The sequence below is a fragment of the Marmota flaviventris genome, chromosome 13, assembly GCF_047511675.1.
Source record: "Marmota flaviventris isolate mMarFla1 chromosome 13, mMarFla1.hap1, whole genome shotgun sequence".
Taxonomy (NCBI): domain Eukaryota; kingdom Metazoa; phylum Chordata; class Mammalia; order Rodentia; family Sciuridae; genus Marmota; species Marmota flaviventris.
Window position 1 is genome coordinate 19,122,315 of NC_092510.1, and position 12,626 is coordinate 19,134,940.

Here is a 12,626-nt window from a genome sequence, read left to right on the forward strand (position 1 = left end):
GGCTGGCTTTGAACTTGGAATCTTCTTGCCTCAGCTTCCCCAGATGCTGGAATTACACCTGTGCTTCACAGCCCTTATTATATTTTAATTTTCAGACGGGATGTCAATAAATTGCCCAGGCTGTCCTCAAACTTGTGATCCTCCTGCCTTAGCCTTCTAGACTGGGATTACAGGCATGTGCCACCATGCCCAGCAAGAAAGCATCAGTTTTAAAGATGTTGTAGGTCTCACAATACAGAAAGGCACTTTGTTGTTTTTTCTCAGAGGTAGGAAGTTTTTAAAAACTAATATGCCATTCTCAACTTCAAAGGATCATGACATTTGAAGTTTTACTTGGACTGTTTTATAGCCCCAATGAACAGGAGATTGGAGACAGTTATTTGAATGCCCCAAATTGCAAGAGGCATCTAGTCTAGTAAGAGAATTAAAGATCGAGAATTCTACTTTCCTTTGTACTATAGCAACCTGACCTTCCAAAGATTTCAGATGATAATAAAAACTTTCAACTATGTGATTGATAGACTTAGTAAAAGACAAAAACCCAGGAAAGACACACAGTTAAATTTGAATTTCAGATAACTGTTTTAGTATCTATCCCATGTGATATTTAGGATATTCTTATACTAAAATTATTTATTGTTTTTCTGAAGTTCACATTCAGCAAATTTACACAGGTTACAAAAGGACTCTCAGGATTCTTTTGCCTGTTTATGAGAAACCCAACTCTAATAGGTTTATGGAAGATGGGGAATTAATTTGATGATATAATTGAAAAGTCCAAGGATAAAGCTTGCTTCAAATATGACTGGATCCAGAAGAGCAAATGACATCATCAACATAGGTGTCTCTGTTTTTATCAACAGATTAGACCCATGTAGCTCAACTTGGCTATAAGAAACCCTAGACTCTGATTCTCCCAATATGGGCTGTCTTAGTGTAAAAAATAACTCTTTTACAGTAGTTCCAGTGACTATCCTGTATCATAGTGTCATTGGATTAACTGGGTCATGTACTCAACTCTGTACCAACTTCAGGAATGGATAATTTCTGATTTTAGACACTATAGAAATTGGTACAGAGTTGAATATCCAGGGCATGCTCCGAATGACCCACATCCTCCAGCCATGCCCCACCTGCTTTTAGTTACCCATTAGTCAATCAATTCAAAACAAGGTGGGCTGATTAGGTTACAGTTCTCATAATCCATCATTGCACCTCTGAATATTACTGCATTAACACAGGAGCTTTGGGAGGACACCTTATATCCTTAACCATAACAAAGATCCTATGTAGGCAAAGCAGAACCACTGGAAACTCTTGTAGAATATGGTAGCCAGATTACAATTTGGGGGAAAATTACAATGCTGTGGATAATGGTTTGGTAATCTGAAGTAAAGGTGCTACGTTCCCATCTCATCCTCCCATTTACAAGGATTCTCTAATCCAAACTGTCCCCTTCATGAAGGATGTTTTGCTTCATAGTTTTCTTTTCTTTTCTCTGTGTGTGTGGTCCTGGGGACTGAACTCAGGGCCTTACCACTGAGCTACATCTCCAGTCCTGATTTATGTTTTTCTTTTAAACATTTATTTTTTTAGTTGTAGTTGGACACAATACCTTTATTTTGTTTATTTATTTTTATATGGTGCTGAGAACCCAGGGCCTCACACATGCTAGACAAGTGCTCTACTGCTGAGCCACAACCCCATCCCCATGATTTATATTTTTCTACTTTTAGCCCTCATTGTTCACCAGAGAACCTCTCATTTGGATGTCTGCCTTAAAAACTATAAGGTATAAGATGTAAGATATAAAAATATCTATCTTCTAGATGTGCAACTGGGTCCTGTAGCAAATATGGTCCCCTAGGTGCTTGGATTCTGCATAACATCCAACCACCAAGGGGGCTTCCCCTGCTCCTAAGAAGGCAGATTTCCAGAAAGTTTCATGGGGCATATTTTCAGCACAATCTAGAGGCATCATTGTGACTTTTCTGCCATACAGGGTATTATGTCAATGCGCTCCCCAACAAGATCTCCATTTCAGTCCTAAGGGTGGATAGGTAGATAGGGTGTTCACCCTTGGGTACTCAATCCCAGCCACAGAGGTTGTGATTGCTCTGTGTATCTGCTATTCCTATATTCTTTTTTTTTATTTTTTTATTGTTGGTTGTTCAAAACATTACAAATTTCTTGATATATCATATTTCACACTTTGATTCAAGTGGGTTATGAACTCCCATTTTTACCCCATATACAGATTGCAGAATCACATCAGTTACAGATCCATTGATTTACATATTGCCATACTAGTGTCAGTTGTGTTCTACTGCCTTTCCTATCCTCTACTATCCCCCCTCCCCTCCCCTCCCCTCCCCTCTTCTCTCTGTACCCCCTCTACTGTCATTCATTTCTCCCCCTTGTATTATTTTTCCCTTTCCCCTCACTTCCTCTTGTATGTACTTTTGTATAACCCTGAGGGTCTCCTTCCATTTCCATGCAATTTCCCTTCTCTCTCCCTTTCCCTCCCACCTCTCATCCCTATTTAATGCTAATCTTCTTATTCCTATATTCTTTAGAGTTCTCTTTACTTCTAATTATCCAAACCTTCATTACTCTAATCCCATTATATTTAATGGTTCTTTTTTTAAAATATTTTTTTAGTTATACATGGATGCAGCATCTTTATTTTATTTACTTTTATATGGTGCTGAGGATCGAACCCAGTGCCTCCCTCATGAGAGGCAAGCACTCTACCGCTGGCCACACCCCAGCCGTCATAGTTAATGGTTCTTTATATCAAACTTTCCTTGTGTTTTCTCTCATTCCTGATTGGACCAGACTGATAACACCAACTTTGTACACTTGAGTAGTCCAATACGGCAGCTATTCAGCAGAAATGTAACTGGTGCCACTGAGGAAGTGAAGAATTTTTCATCTTATTTTAAAATTTTAAATTGTAAAACACACATAAAATTTGCCACCTTAATCCTAAGTGTATAGTTCAGTAACGTTAAGTATATTCATACTGTTGTGCAACCAATTTTCAGAACCTTTTCATCTGGCAAAATGGAAAATCTATAGTCATTATACATCTTTCTATTTCCCCTTCTCCCCTAGTCCCTAGAAACCACTGCTAACTTCATTCAATTTAAATTTTAATTAGAAAAACTGGAGCACTACGTCTTATACTAAATACTTGGTTGCATGTAAAATCTCATTAATATTTTATTATTTTAATTACATGTTGAAATGATATTTTGGATATAGTGGGTTAGATAAAATACATTATTAAAATTTTTATATATATATATATTGCAGACAGGATATCACAATTCAATAATATGTTGATTATTACCTGGCAAACAGTAGGCACCCTACAGATTCTGATTTCCTTTATCTCTTATTTATAGTGGGCTCTCTTGTTAGAGAGTGTTAAGTTATACAGAAATGCATGTGGACATGTATGCATGTGATTGGTGCCTAAATTCATATAGTACACCACACAAAGGAGGAAATAGCTACAGCCTGACCATTAGGACCAAGGCCAAATTGCAAAATAAGAAGTTTGCCTTTAACTTAGCTGAACTTTGGAGGTCAAGGCAGTTAACAGACCCAAAGATGTGGGGTTCCCTCCTCCTGGGCTCCATTGTTCTTGTTCCCTATCTGACTTCTGGAAGAAAGGCTCCTGCCAAGCAGCAGGTGGGAAACAGTGGTCTACCTTTGGACACTTTCTGGTTGGAGCTCCCTGTTGTCTTCTCAGGTCATCCTTCACCTTGTTCTCCATGAGAAATGTGGATAGGGATGGTGTGTTCCTTGGTCTCTGGCAGAAAAGGGGCAGAGTGGAGTAGAGTGAGGCTACGTCCTCAGGAGCACATTGAGGCCAGGTCCCCGCTCTACTGAGATCAGAAGAATGAAAATCTTCAGAGCAGGAATGTGGCTAGTCTGAACTGAAATGTGTCAGAAGCTTAAAACACAGAGTAAAATTCAAAGCTTTAGTTATTTAGGGTATATTTGTTTAAATAAAGTATTATAACCAAGCTTATTTTTACTTATTTCTTTTTACTTTTTAAATGTCGCTATTAGAACGTTTTTGATTGCAAATGTGGCTTGATTCTACTTTTATAGGTCAGCCCTGTTCTACTTTCACCATCTCTATAGTCTTTACCACTTTTCCTGAACAGTTATAACTTCTCCCTTCCTTGAACTTTCACAGCTCTTGAATCTCTCTTAGAATATTTGTGGAGGACATTTGCCTGCTGACGTTCCATTTCCTTTTTTAATGGGCATCCTGATCTCCTTTTTTGAGAATGTTCCATGGTGTGGAGTCATGATGAGAATTAGTGACCACTTTCCACTACAGAAACGAGAAGACTTTTCTCTGCTAGCCTGGGGGATAAGCATACAAATCATACTCCTTCCACTGGAAACTCATTTTGTATCTTGAGCAAGTGTGGCAATGATGTGGAAAAGTTAGAGGTACTATTCCTTAAAGCTATAGCAAGGTATGGTGCATATGCTACATGAATTCTTCCCACCTAGTTATTTTTGCAGTGTTTTTAGCTCTCTAAAGGTTCTCTAAGTTGATCAGAAATCAATCAATTTGATTTTTAAAATTCTTACCACTGAGTCTGTGAGATCTTGACAATTGTCCAATCAATTTCTCTTTTTCTTAAGATTAAGGAAAAGAGTCTGCTTCTGTTGTTTGCAACCAAGAACCTTGATTGGAATTGTACCTATGTTACTTTACATGTATTACATTTAGTTCTAGCAAATTCTAGTTCTGGAATTAAAGCAAAAACTGAAGATGCACAGCTATCAGACCCACAGGTCGATGTACCAAGAAGGATGGGTATCTTTGACAAGATGGCTGCACATCCATGCTTCTCAGTCCTGAGATGTTGCTGTGTTCATTCTAGGAGCAGAGTATAATGGACCATCTGAAGTAATGGGTCCGTGGTAGGCAGAATAATGCCCCATTAAACATGTTCATGTCCTATTTTCCAGAAACTCTGAATGATACCTTATGTGGTAAAAGTGCACAAGTAGAGGATCTTGAGGCAGGGAGGTGATCCTGAATTATCTGGGTAGGACCAATGTAATCACAAGGGTCCTGAGGAGGGACAACCCTTTACCAGCTGGATTAAAGAGACATGACTACAGAAGCAGAAGCAGAAAGATGCAACACTGCTGGCGAGATAAAGAAAGGCAGCCTCTACAAGCTGCAAGAAGCAAGGGAATAGATCCTCCCTAGAGCCTAAAAAGGAACACAGCTCTTCCAACACCTTGATTTTATTTTAACAAGTGAGACCTCTGACCTACAAAATTTGTGCTATTTTAAGTTATTAGGTTTGTGATAATGTGTTATGGCAGCAATAGAAAACTAACATAAGGTCTACCCCTTGACCAGGGAAGGACATTGCATTAAATGACTGTCCTACCAAGGCTGCAATCCTTGGATATCAGGGAGGCAGCTCTTGTGTGAAAATCAGGTGCCATTAACAAATGAGGGGAAAGGATGCTGAATAAGCAAAATGTGAATACCTATTGCAACCAACCACAACTGACTTTTTAGGGTCAGCAACTGATTAGGTTAAATATTTTGGGTGACATAACTTGAGAAAATAGAGGGAGTTTATAAGGAATGTAAATCCAATGCTTAAACGTACACATACATGTGCTATATATATCTATTTAAAACTGTATTTTAAAAAATCCAAATATTGTCAAAAGAATCTAATGAAAATTTGTGAAAATGAGTGATTCTCCTTTGGTAAAGATAAAGCTAATTCAGCCAGCTGTCTTAGCACCTAGACATATGGACCTGTTCCATAATGTGTTTAAGAATCACTGACTAATTAGTTGTTGATAAATGAGAGACACTAATGGAGACCTACTTAGAAGCAAATGAGATGGAAGTTATGGTTCACCAGTTTAAGAATGTAAAACATACCAGGAGAGCTGAAAGGGGCAAAAAAGGGAATTTACTATACCTGTCCCAAAATCCTGAGTGTGATTACTTAAGGACACAAGAAGATCTGAGTGAGGTGATATAAGTAACCTTATCAGCAAAGCCAAGGCTGATGTCCAACATGGACTCAGTTTTTCAAAGCTTGGTCTCATTGGGCAACAGCTTAACAGGTACAGGTACCAAAAAATCTCACTTTGGAATAGAGTAGAACATTACCCTATAGGGGACATACATCGTCAGCTCTTCTCTTTATTTCCTTTCCTTTTGTTTCACTTTTCTTTTTCATTGTTTCTTGTCCCTTATTAATTTAGCCAAGAGGTTGGCTCATAAAGATATCTTTCCTGAAGTTTAAGATACTCATGCTAAAGTGATAGTGAAGTACCTTGGTCACCTTTTTCAAGGCAAATCTTTGTTCTGGTTAAATTTTATTTTAGCTGTGAGAAAATTCCCTTTGTGAGTTCGTGTTTTCCTTTTTGTTGTTGTTGCAGTGCTGGGATCCAACACTTCATGGATGCAAGGCAAGCACTTTACCACTGAACTATATGTAGTCCCAGACTGCTAGGGTTTTTTTGTGGTTGGGATTTAAGAAAGGTGCAGAGGAAGGGGCTTCCTTTCTCAGACATCAGAGCTAGGAAAGCTTGAAAAGATAATACAACTGTTCTATGTCTTGGCCATACTAAAAATATCTGGAAAGCTTAAAATCATTATTCAGTTTCACAATTCTGCAAGTGGGACCCTGGCATCTGAACGCTTTAAAAACTCCTCTCCAAATAATGGATGTCTAGCCAGTGCTGCCAGTTAAGAATCATTGCTTCAGAATTTTCTAGCATGATTACCTTGGAGGTCATTAGTTTTGTGGCATCCTCTCTGGGAGGTATGGCCTCACAATGCCTCTCAAGCATCGGTACGTTTTAAGAATTACCTGAGGCGCTGTTTAAAAGTCAGATTCCCAGTCCTAGAAGATCACGCTCGCTGGCGCCTAGGAACTGATGGTCACAGGGCAACGCCTGGTGGGGGAAACAAGACAATTTTTGGTGAGTATAGACCTCCTGAAACCTGTCTCTCCCTGATACCCCCGCCCCCCTTACACTGGGCAGTTTTGACCCAGACCAGAAAAGATGACGACGAGAGTGTGGCAGGTGTGTGGCGCTGGGCGTGGTTGGTCTTACATTCGAGAACATTCCCGGGGAGGTGGGTATAGCCCAGGGACTTTTTCTCTTCCGCCGCTTCCCGGCTCCACACGTTCCTCAGAGGCCTGCAGTGGGGGGAGGGGGTGTGCCACAGGTTTTCTGGCTCCCGCGGAGGTGCGGGCACCGCCTGGGGTGCGCGCACCGTGAGGCCAGACATTCGCGCGCGGCCGGGCCTCGCCACCTCTAGCTCCCGGCGCCGCCTCCGCCATCCGCGCCGCCGGCGCTGCCCGGGGGCGGGGACTCGCGCTGCGGAGGCCACAGACGCGGCGGCGCTGGACGCGGAGGCGCGGGGCTCACTGCGCGGAGCGGGTCCGAGCTCGAGGTAGGCAACGGTGGCGAAAACCGGCCCGGGCGGCCTTGGAGCTGGGCTGCAGAGCGCCAAGCGGTCACCGGAGCCTAGGAAGGAGGTGAGTGGGTGGCGCGCGTCCCTGGCTTCCTGTGATCCCTCTCCTTTCCTCCTCAGCCCGGCACCTCCGAGACCTCGCGCGGGTCCCTGGAGACCCCCCCCTCCCCCAGGCTCGCGCGGACGCTGCAGCCTTTTACCCGCTGCCCTCGTGGCTGGCGCCGCATCTTCGCGCGCGGTAGCAGCCCGAGGCCACCCGGACCCTTTGGTTGGATCCCCAAGGTCGGGCGCGCGGCCCCCTGGCCCTTCGGTGAGGGCTGTGCGAGCTCCCCCCATGAAGGCCAATTTCGGGCCACGCGGGGCCTTTCTTTTTGTTCTGAGCTTTGTCACGGGTGTCGGCATCCAAAATCAAAAGCGTGCGGCGACCCCTAAGTCACACTCGTTCTAGTTCTGCTGCAAGATTTGCACGAGGGCCAAAGGGCTGGCCTCTCTTCCTCCCTCCACCCTAGGCGCTCTTGGGCGGCCGCGGGTGCCCACGTTGCGGCGGTCGAGACCTGGCAGGTGACCCGGAGTTTGGCTCCGGGTCCTCCCTTCACGCGGCTGGAGCCCAGCTGGAGCGGGTTCTCCGCTGATGCTCCGGGTTCTAACCCGTGCTTCCTACGTTTGCCAGGATGCAGGAGCCGCACAACTTTGTCGGCTGTAAAATAGTCGCCAGAGGTTTTAAACACTATTTCACACCCTATTTAATATTTTTAGTGATTTTTTTAAAAAGCAAAGGAAAATTGGGAAAAAAATTACCAATTTTGATAAATATTCTTTTCAGTAGAATTTAAGAATCATTATGTTTGGAGGGCCATGATGACCTAGCCATTTTCAGATGTCTCATCTCCATGCCTGCAAAACCAAACTTGTATGACTTCCATGGCATGAGGTTTCCTTTGTCTGATTTGGGGTCTCTAGGCCTTATAATTATGCAAAAATTGAAGATCTTGGGTTGGATAAATAAGATGTATAACAGCCTGATAAAATATTTAGGAGTGTTAGAATGTCTCTGATTGCTGGCCACCAGATTAGCTCAAATTTAGACAGTTTTGGTATTTCTGAATTTGGGGGGCATGAGACCTGGGGAGGAATACAGTATCTTATCGTTAGTCCTTGTGGGTCTCTGAAAGCATTCTAGCTCTTTCTGCTTGTGTTACGAAACAAGTAAACTAAGCTCATGCTATTGAGGAAGAATGATTTTTAATTTCTTTGCAAGCAGAAACCATTAACTTGCTAAGACAGACTGTTCTTAGGCCAGACCCTTTTTAAGGTGTTGATGGACAAAAATAAATTGAATTGTTAGGAAGTTTAAAACGTTTGCTTTTAAGACATATTTCATCCTGAGGAGAGGTTATCACATTTTTCAAAATTGGCTTTGCACAAAAATGAAAGAAATGAGAGGAAAGGAGTACTGTGAAGGTAGGGTGGTCAAGTTGCCAATGACCTGGCCATTAGGAGCTAAAGCTTTCTCATTGCTGGCTACATTTAGAAATGGAAATGGAAATGTTCTTCATTTTCTTTTTCTTTCCTTTTTTTTTTTTTTTTTTTTGAGGGATGGAACAGAAACAGCAGTGAGGACATAGGACCCTGACAGGCAACCTGCAGTAGCCCTTTGTTTATAAGGCCACCTTCCCCAGCATGAGGGGATAGCTGTTTTGTCTTGGGAAAGAACCTGGGAGAGATGCCTCTGTGTGGATGAGGTGGGAGGATGGAGAAGCATTTTAGCAGGTCCTGTTGAGCACTGTTACTAAAAGGTAGCTTTAAGACAGCCTGGTTCTAGAAGACCAGTTCTGATTCTCAAGAGTCCTGGGGTGGCCAGGGACAGAAGGTGGTTGAGAATTCTGTCCCTTTGACTTTAATTCTATTTCATTTTTATTTTTTCTTAAAAACACTTCTTTTTTGTTACAAAGAAGAAGGAAAAAAACTAGAAAATTTGTCTAACCATCTGCAGAAAAGTGGGAATGGTCTTAATATGCTTATGCTCTTACCTTAGAAAAGTGAGTGATATTTCACTTGCACTCTGTCTCACCACAAAAGTTAATTGAAGATTATTGTCATTTTCTTTTTCAGACTTTTCAAGTTACTGATGAAACTAGGTTAAAAGAGAGACTTCACTTGAAATTTAAGAAGTATTTCCTAAATCCCCAAAGTCTCTTTGGCTTCATACATTAAAAATACATGTCATTTCAGATTTTTACATCTTGATCTTATTTTCCTTTAACACCCTAAAGGATTATATTAATAGAATGTCCCCTGTTAAGATATTGAAGATTAATTAGTTTCTGACAAAAATTTACATATATAAATATTATATGATTACTCTGGTTTATATTATAAATTGCTGTGGTTTCAAAAAAATTTTTTTTGATCATTCTCATTGGTAAAAAAGCCTTTTTTTAAAGCATTTCCCTGTATGAGTGATTGTTATTTATAAATTATATATATTTAGATATATATACTAATTGTGGTTATATTGTATCTTGAAGCCCATATACACTTAGGGCTGGATTCATTGCCAGTGACAGTGGAGGTAAAACCTTATTCCATATGTTTTCTCATAATCTTGAGTGTTTTGGGCCTGTTTCTCTTCAGATCTGATTACATCATCATGGTTGTTACTTTGAGATGTGGTTCATGCAAAACTGACTCAGTGTTAAGCATGTGTATTTTCAGCCATGTTGCCTTTAAGTATAACTTTAATTTGTGTTTTTATGGAAACCTTAAAAGCATCCTGTCCTTTCCAAAATTTTGATAATCCACCCATCTATCCCATTGTGCATGTGCCAACTAAAATAGTTGCATTGTGCTGAAGGTGAAGGAAGGGAAGTAGGTGACCCTGTCCACCCGTGCCTTACTCCTCAGGCACCTCGGTGGTTTTTTTGTTTTTATTTTTTTTTAAGATGTTGATTGACCTTTATTTTTATTCATTTATTTGTATGTGGTGCTGAGACTCTAACCCAGTGCCTCACACATGCCAGGCACTGCTCTACCACTGAGCCATAACCCCAGGCCCCACCTCAGTGGTTTTTGACAGGTGATCCTCTGACAGAGGGACACAGTGAGGATGCAGTGTTAGTTTCTGCTTACATTACTACTAGTGATGTTTTATGGTGATAAATATTTACTACTAATATGATGCAGTATGGCATAAAATAATTTGTGTACATGATACATACAGCATTGCATGTCATACTTGTATAGTGAAATGTAGTTTCCTTTTTTTATTTTTTAAATGCATGACAACAGTGGAATGCATTACAATCCTTATTACACATATAATAATATCCTTATTACACAGCATAATTTTTCATATCTCTGTATATAAAATATGTTTATGCCAAATTATGCCATTATACATGTACTCTTTTCTTTTGCATTACAATTCTTAATACACATATATACCACAACTTTTCATATCTCAGTTTGTATATAGGTATGTTGACACCAAATTCAAATCTTCATACATGTATTTTGTATAATGATAACCATCACATTCCACCATCCTTGCTAATCCCCTTTTCCTCCCACCCCTCTTCCCTGTCTAGAAATATCTTCCTCCCATGCTCTCCTTCCCTACCCCACTTTGAGTCACCCCCCTAATATCAGAGAAAACATTCAGCATTTGTTTTTTGTGGATTGGCTAACTTCACTTAGCATTATCTTCTCTAATGCCATCCATTTACCTGCAAATGCCACGATTTTGTTCTTTTTTAGTGCTGAGTAATATTCCATTGTGTATAAATGCCGCATTTTTTTTTTTTTATCCATTCATTCACTAAGGGACATCTAGGTTGGCTCCACAGTTTAGCCTTGTGAATTGTGCTGCTATAAACATTGATGTGGCTGTGTCCCTGTAGTATGCTGTTTTTAGGTCCTTTGAGTATAGTCCAAGAAGAGGAATAGCTGGGTCAAATGGTGGTTCCATTCCCAGCTTTCCAAGGAATCTCCATACTGCTTTCCAAATTGGCTGCACCAATTTGAAGTCCCACCAGCAATGTATGAGTGTACCTTTTTCCTCACATCCTCGCCAACACTTATATAATTTCTAGGATTTTTCCTCTCTAGCATCTTCTCTGCCCTCTGGGATGCGTGTGCCCTGCCAGTATACAGTGGTCTCTCACTTCAGCCTCAAATTGTAATTTTCTTATTGCATCCTCAGAAGAACCTCATGAAGGCAGGTATAATTGGTCTTCCCACTTTTTTTTTTTTTTTTTTTAATGGAGACTGAAAGGTCAAGTAATACCACAGCAGGCCCTTGTAGTTGAGCCTTTACTTGATGGTAAATGCTTTCTTTGATGTTTTCATTTAATTTTCACATTTAATTTTATCCTTACAGATAAGCCAAGAGGTTTGGAAGTGAGTAATTGCCCCATGTCACCCAGTTAGAAATGTTTCCTGCTCAAGGCAGGGTCCTGGGTCTTTGTGTTCCTTGAGAGTACAGATTTTTTTCACTTTAAAATCGTAATTCAAGTGGGTTTGAATGAGATCAGTTTTTTCTGTTTCTTATGGTATACATATGGTACTAATGTTTTTGTTTTTGTTATAATAAATGAAGAAGCTATAAAATACTATGGGAATGCTAGAAATACAGCTTCAAGGCTTGCTAATGTTACAATTTTCTATCTTCCTTACATCTTAATTTTTTTTCATTGTTCCTTTTGGTTTTTATATTTAGAAGAAAGCTGATTGAGGGGGAAAAAAAAGAGATTGAATAGGAAAACATCATTCTTTCTCTTTCCCACTCTCTCTTTGTACAATTTATATGCACCCTTCCTTAGATATACATTCTATATATGAAAAATATATTCACATACAGTATGTGTTTTTAAAAATTTATCAACAGGGCAGTGCTCAGTAGTAGAGTGCTTGCTCAGCATGTGCAAGGCCCCAGGTTCCATCCCCAGGACTGCAAAAAAAAAGCTGGGGCGGGGGGGCATGGTTTTTTACATATCATTTTGCAACTTTTTTTCCTCCAAACATTTTTTGGGGAGGAAGGGGGAGCACTGGGGATTGAACTCAGGGGTTCTCCACCACTGAGCTACTACATCCCCAGCTCTCTCTATTTTTTATTTTGAGATGAGTG

General features: G+C 40.6%; 1 protein-coding gene across 2 annotated transcripts in view; it reads left to right on the top strand.

Moving 5' to 3' along the window:
* Positions 1–7,383: 7,383 nt before the first annotated feature.
* The window catches only part of Golm1 (golgi membrane protein 1), a 68,927-nt gene continuing 63,684 nt past the window's right edge, over positions 7,384–12,626 (top strand). Inside the window, exon 1 of one of the 2 annotated variants that reach the window (XM_027920577.3) lies at positions 7,384–7,565. The gene's annotated coding sequence lies outside the window, so the exon portion shown is untranslated. The remainder of the gene's footprint in view (positions 7,566–12,626) is intronic. The other variant, XM_071600501.1, reaches the window with a different exon arrangement.